Source organism: Orycteropus afer, unplaced genomic scaffold (assembly GCF_000298275.1).
Source record: "Orycteropus afer afer isolate SDZICR_OR568_19922 unplaced genomic scaffold, OryAfe1.0 scaffold00121, whole genome shotgun sequence".
NCBI lineage: Eukaryota > Metazoa > Chordata > Mammalia > Tubulidentata > Orycteropodidae > Orycteropus > Orycteropus afer.
This window is the reverse complement of record NW_006921708.1, coordinates 550,965-558,218: the sequence shown is the minus strand read 5'-3', so window position 1 is coordinate 558,218 and position 7,254 is coordinate 550,965.

Here is a 7,254-nt window from a genome sequence, read left to right as displayed (position 1 = left end):
CAGAAAACCAGAAAAAAGAAAGAGAAAAAAAAAAATGGGTGGAGGGTAGGGCAGGGCACCCAGGCTCCTATTGCGCACACAGACTGGGATGGAGTTCCTGCGGGCCCAGAAGGTGGGTGGGAGTGGGGGATGGCCGCACCTCTGTTCACCAATGGGTGTGGGGTATAAGAGTAACAAGGGGAATGTTGCACCTTTTCAGTCATCTAGGTCCAGGGTGTCCTTGGGGTTACTGGCAAGCAAAATCTGTTTTAAGCCCCTGGAATCTTTGAGAGCGCTGTCTCTTTAAATATCCAAAATGGTCAAGCCACTTGTAAACATTCAAAATGGCGGCACCCTCTTAACAGGCAAAGGTCCACAGGTCAGCCCACCTTTCTCTTTGCCACTGCTTCATCTTATGTTTCCCAGCCACCAGAGCAGTCCTACGTGCAGTCCCTGGCTAGTGGGGCTGATTTTCAGGTTAATTCTTAGGTCCTACCACCACTCAGCACCCTCCTAGCTGTCTGTGCCATGCCATCAGGCTTGCTCAGGATTGCTGCCAGACTGCAGCTCCGTATGTCTTTTTTGGTATGTTCATGCAAATTCTTCTGCTAATTGCGGTTTAGTCCACTTCTATATCCTTCCCTTCAAGGCTCAGGGGTCCAGAATTATCTTCTGTGTCTGTGTTAATTGGTTCCCCTTTTCTTTGTTGAAGAGAATCTGTACAGTCTTTCTCCCTATTCCACCATCTTACTGGAAGTCCTGTATTTATTCTTTTATGTGTTGGTTTGCTTCACCCTGATTTTTATGTCTGTTTGTTTGTTTTTCTTAATTTTGATATATATGGGCAGGTTGGGTGGGCATGTTAATTTGTTCACTGGTTTGATAGCACTGGGGCACTTTTCACCTGTCTCCAGGTGGGTGGAGTGACAGATGGCAGTGTGGGCAAAGTATCTGTTTGCTGGTTGTATGGAGCACCTTCAGGCAGAATGAGTAGGTTTTGTCCACCATCTATCACTGATCCAATGTTGCAGGAGTGGGCGGTTGCCCTAGTTCACTAATTGGTGTGATAGGTCACATATGTGGCAGGTGTTGCTGACTAGTGGAGACATAATATCCACCTCTCAACAGTTGGAGCAGGAAAAAAATGAATAAAAATAAAAGAAGTAGAGGAAGAGGGAAAATAAATAAATAAAAAGGAAGAAAAAAAATCATAAAAAAAGAGACAAAAAGAAAGGTTCTGTTGTAGCAGCTGTTCACATCCCTAAGATGGCAGATACATGGCACCCTATCCACATGGACATGCACTACTGACCACAATAGAGGCCAACACTTATGTGATCCACATGAGGTTGTATGCCCCTAGTCACCAAAGAAATGCTGGGGGCATGTTCATGGTGCATGATCTGAGGGATCACATGCCTCCATGGAGGTGGCAGGTGCTTGGTGTGCTGTCCGTGCATGCATGTGCTCCCAACCTCTGGTAAACTGGATGGAGGAGGGGCAGCAGTGGGGCATCACTGGCCACTGGGTTGGTGTGGGAAAAGTGGAGGTCTCACTCGTGGTCATCAGGAAGGTGTTGGGGTGGGGAGTGGAAGAGTCCACTTCTTTGGTCACCATTCACTGGCATGGGCCTGGTGGACTCCTGAGCCAGTAAAACTGATTATTCTGCTGCTGCCCTAACTTAAGCAAAGGGGGAGGCAGCCCAGAGTCCAGAATCTTCACACAAGCCTTGCCCTCAATGTGGGCTCCCAACCCAAATGCCTAAGGACCCTGTTGAATGGTCTTATCCCTCTTTATTGGTTCCCTCCCCACACCATTACTGGCATTCTCACCTAATTCCCTGCCCTGAACTTTCTTTCCTTAGACCTAGCTCATATTCTGTTCACCTTGCTTCACCCCAGATCTATTTTTACACTGTGTCTCTGTCTTACTGAGGATTCCATGAAGTTGGTTTATCCTCAACCATGTATTTTGCCATCTTCATCCCAAAATGGCTACACTGTATTGGGCCTCTGCTCCATCCTTCTCCTCAATTGCTGTTTTTGTTCTGTTTCTTTTTCCAGTTGGTATTTATTCTAATTCTTTATCCTTTCATGTGATGCTCAGAGTTCCAGGATTATTATCAGTATCTGTTTCACTTGGTTTCTCAGGTCTTTGTTTTAGAGGGGTTGGGTGGAGTGTGTCACCAGGATGCCATCTTGTCTCCTCCTGCCAGATGGCCACATCTTTCTTCCAGAATGGTTGCTGTATTTAAACACTGACCTTTTGGTTAGCAGCAGAGCACTTAACCACCGTATCACTAGTGTTCCTTAGGGTGTCTTTAACAAACAGAAATTTATTTTCTTACAGTTCAGGAGGCTAGAAGTCTTAATTCAGGGCACAGCTCTAAAAGGAGGCCCTTATCAGTAGCCCCATGAGTTTTGTGACATTCCTTAGCATACATCTTCCCCCTGTATGTGTCTCTGTCTATTCTCCTTTTTTCTATTTAATACAGAAGTGATTAGGTTTAGGATCTACCCTACTCTGGTATGAATTTATTAGCATAACAAAGACAGACAGTCAGATAATTTTTGTAATCCAGTAGGAACATGACAAGCCACCAGTTTTGCTGAGGGAAGGGGGATTGAGAATCAGCATCAGCCCAAAGCTGATTCTTATGAAATTGAGGTCAGATATACCTCCACTCTCCAATCTTTTTGATCAATTCTAATACTACCTGTCCTCCCGTATCACTTTCTACTTCTCTCCTGGATTTGATAATTTGTTGCAATGGCCACAAAGAACTATGGATCATATAATTATTTGGTTTATTAGGGAAGTAACAGACTACAACTTGGGACTGGGATCGACTTGGAGATAACAGGAACAACTCAGGATATTGTTCATGAATCAGGATAGCTTCCAATATGGATAGCTCTCAACTCGTTTTTGGCTGTGCTAGCCAGCAGGCCACACTCAGATCTATGTTTCCAAGCCACACTCAGCCTGGTCTCTGCCCTGCTTGAAGAAGTGTTACAGCTCTTTAGCTCCAATAACATGTGCTCAGGGGTACCCCACTCTGCCAGCAGGCCTCCTGCCTTAAAGCACTCAGCGCTCTCTCTCTCTCTCTCTCTCGCTCTCGCTCTCACTCTCTCTCTCCATGGTCCAGCAAGCCCACCATAGCCACCTTTCTCTGTGGACTGGGAAGCCCACTATAGCTGTCTTGTGTTAGTCTCCTGATTCCTGCTGTCCCATGCATGCCATGCATGCCACTGCTATGCCATCCCTTGTCATCTTCAATGTTATAGTTCTCTAAGGGATCCTGGGTCCAAAAGATGTTATCCACTCCAGGCTCTTCTTGATGGTAATGAGATCCCCCAACCTCTGTGGGATTGGCTCTTTTATAAGCCTATTCCTCTCACCAAGACCATGAACTGACCAATTCTTTTGGTTAGCCACAGTCACCAGATTTGCTTAGTAATCAATCAATTTCTGCAAGGGTTTTATGCACCTCATTTGCACAGTAAACTGTCCAATCCCTATAAGAGTTTTATGCACCTTATTTTCATAGAAAACTATCCAACCCCTTTGCAAGACTGTAGCTGTTCTGGTTACCTAGTGCCACTCTGAGAGGAATATACCACAAATGGGATGGCCTCAATGAACAGGAGTTAATTCTTACAATTTGGAGGCTTTAAGTCCAAGTTCAAAGTTCCAGGCTCTAGGGACTGGGTGAAAGCCCCTCAACCTTGGGGTCCAGCTCTGCCTCTTGCTCCCGGCCTGCTGGAGCTAGAGGGTTTTTGTCACTCAGACAGCTGCTGAGGCTGAGAAGCCCCAAGGTTGACAAGTAAAAAGGCACAGTCCCGATATTACCAAATCACATGGCAAACCATTAAGTCCACTGTAAGTCCCAAGGTCAGCAGATCATAGCAGGCTGCTAAGCAACAACATGACTACATGCAGGGTCCAAGCGTGCCATAGGCTAGAGACCATTCCCAAGGCTTCTCCTTATATACAAGAAGCAGACCACATCCCAAACACAGCTACTCAGCTGCTTGTGGTAGATCCCCATGGAGTTGATTGCCAGTCTCATCATGGGGAATAACTAACACCAGCTGCCCAGCCACTCAACCAGGACTAGCCAAGTTAATACACAAACATAACCACCACAGTGGCCTATGAAGTCATTCTGGCAGAACTACAAACTAAGGGCCAGAAAGGCCATATATAAAGAGAAACCCATTGTACTGAGGCTGCTATTGACTTGACTCCTACTCATGGAGAGCTATGTAAAACAGAACAAGTTTTTGCTTGTCCAGTGTCATACTCACAATCATTAGCATGGGTGGGTCCATCATTGTAGCTATTATGCCAATCTATCTCACCAGTGGTTTCCCTCACCCTCATTGGCCCTTCATCGAACATGATGTCCTCCTTCAAGCCCAAGTGCATAGCATACTACACAAAAACATTGTTGTACATCCTATTTGGTGAGTAGCAACTGGGGTCTTAAAAGCCTGCAAGAATCCATCTACATTTCAATGACTGGTCTCTCCTTAACCAAAGCAAAGAAGAATGAAGAAAACCAAAGATGCTTGGAAACAATTAGTCTATGGGACTAGTGGACCATATGAACCTCAGCCTACATGACCCTGAGACCAGAGGAACTAAATGGTGCCTGGCTACCACTGTCAACCACTTGGAAAGGGATCAGTGAAAGAGATCATGGAGAGAGTAGGAGAAAGATGTGAAACAAAACTTAAAATCATAAAAAAGATCAGGCTTACTGGTATGATAGTGACCAGGGAAAACCCTGAGACTATGGCCCCTAGTCATCCTTTGGGCCCGTAATTGAATTCATTCCCATGGCTTCCAGCCGAACAATAGACAGGTGTATAAGGTAAACATTTACTCCAGGTATGTATAGTTCTTGGAACAATCAATCATGGAATATCAGAAAGACAGTATTTGCACGGTGAGATAGCTCAGAAGGCAGGAATGCATAGAAAAGGATACAGGGAAAATGTAACCACAGTGAGGAAGTGAGAAGACAGTTGTGACTTTATGGGGATTGCAATCAATGTCATGAAACAAAATGTGTATGGACTGTTGAATGGCAAACAAATTTTCTCTGTAAACTTTCCCCAAAATCAAAATTAAAAAAAAAAAAAAGTCCTCCTCCTCCCTGCTGATGATGTGTCCAAAGCAAATTAAGTATGACAACATTCTGTAGTGATCTGTGAGGTTTTCATTCGCTAATTTTCAGAAGCAGATAACCAGGCCTTTCTTCCTGGTCTGCCTTAGTCTGAAAGCTGTGCTGAAATCTATCCACCATGGGTGACCCTGTTGGTGTCTGAAATACCAGTGGCACAGCTTTAGCATCATAACAACACACAGTCATCACAGTATGACAGACTGGCAGACAAATGGTGAAACATAACATGTCCAAGCAGAGTCATAATTATAGGTTCAGGGGTTAGGATTTAACACATATTTAATAAAACTCAATCCATACCATGAGGCCAAAGAAAAAAAGGCAGAACTTCTAAGGCTATCTGAGAACTGAATTCACCAGAGTGTGCAGATGAGGGTGGAGGGGTGGGGTCAAGCCAAAAGTCATGTAAGGATCAGGCCTGAGCAAAAACAAGGGCAGCAACGATGTTGCTGAAGATTTTTTTTTTTTTTTTTTTAAAGGAGCATAACTGGGAGGTCTCCATTGAAGAAGGTGCTCATTTTCTGATATTAACACAGTAGAAAAGCCAAAGTGGAGAGGTAGAAAGGCCTGCATTGTGGAAGTGGTGGTCTAATATGTATAGAGGAGGGAAGAGGGAGCTGCAGACTGGAGCTGCTAAAGGGAGTGAGTGTTTAGCTAGGCCATGAGATTTCTTCAAGATCCCTGGGTCCATTAGGATAGTAAATACTCCAAGCAAAGTATTTATTATCCTAAACCAGTGGCTCCTCATAAGAAAGGACTGACAAACTGCTTCCATAAAAATTAGTCAATCAGGACCATGGTCGCAAGAGCCATCAAGCTCAATTGGCATAACATACTACACAAAAGCATTGTTCTACATCCTACTCTGGTGAGTAGCAACTAGGGTCTTAAAAGCTTGCAAGAAGCCATCTAAGATTCAACAATTGGTCGCTTCTAGTCCTCCAAGAATGAGAGTGAGATTAAAACATCCTGAGACAAATAGAAATGGAGGGAGTTCATATCCACAAGATAAGCCCTACAAAAAAATACTAGTGGGAGTTTTGTAGATGGAAAGGAAAAGACACAACAAAGAAATTCAAAGTTAATCATAAAATGAATGATCCGTAACAAAGGCAATAGCATGGGCAAGAGTTTAAAAAAAAAAAAAATCCACTGCTATTGATTTGATTCAGACTCATAGAGAGGCCTATTGGGTTCCAAAGGCTGTAAATTTTTACAGAAGTAGACTGGGAGCAGCTGGTGGGTTTGAACCACTTACCTTCTGGTTAACAGAAGGTTACCCACTGTGTCTCCAGAGCTCCTTATGGACAAGAATTACTAAAACAAAAAAGTTACGCATGCTTCATTCGGTATAAGAGCTTAAAAGCAAAGGCACTTGGTGTGTTTAAGTAGTGTTTAAGTAGTTAAGTAAGTAGTGAAGTCTAAAAGCAAAGCCTTTGCTCAGGCACAGGGAGACAGCTCAGGGTGTAGGAGTACATGGAGGGATGGTCACAGAGAAGCAGTACCTATTGGGAGGAAGTGGGAGAGGAGATGTTGCATTGTGTTAAATTGTGGTCAGTGTCATGAGACAAAGTGTATGTGATCTGCTGTATGGAAAGTGTATTTGCTCTGTAAATTTTCACCCAAATCACAATAAAAAGAAAAAGAAAAAATAAAAGCAAAGCCTTGACCCCATTTTAAAGTCTTGGCATGAGTCTAGAATCCATGTTGCATTTTAAAAGCTGCCTTTTCTAACAGCATTTCCCCTAACCTCCCCTAACCTAAGTTCCCCTTAACCATGTACCCTAATAGAGACATTCTTTTTCTCTGAGGTCTGGCAGGTGCAGAATATCACAATCTATTCCCAAAGGGTCTTTCCATAGCCAAACTACAGTGAACCCCCAGAAACAGAAATGATTAAGAAAGTAAGTTTTACAACAGGTTACCGAAAAAACCTGTCCTGCCATTGTCCTGTGGCCATCCTATAATACACTGAAGATCATGTGAGCTTCCAATTATGTAGCCTTCACCAATCACGTAATCCCACATATAAATTATCCACCCATCCTTGCTAAATCCTCATTCTTAGAAATCCTGCCTTT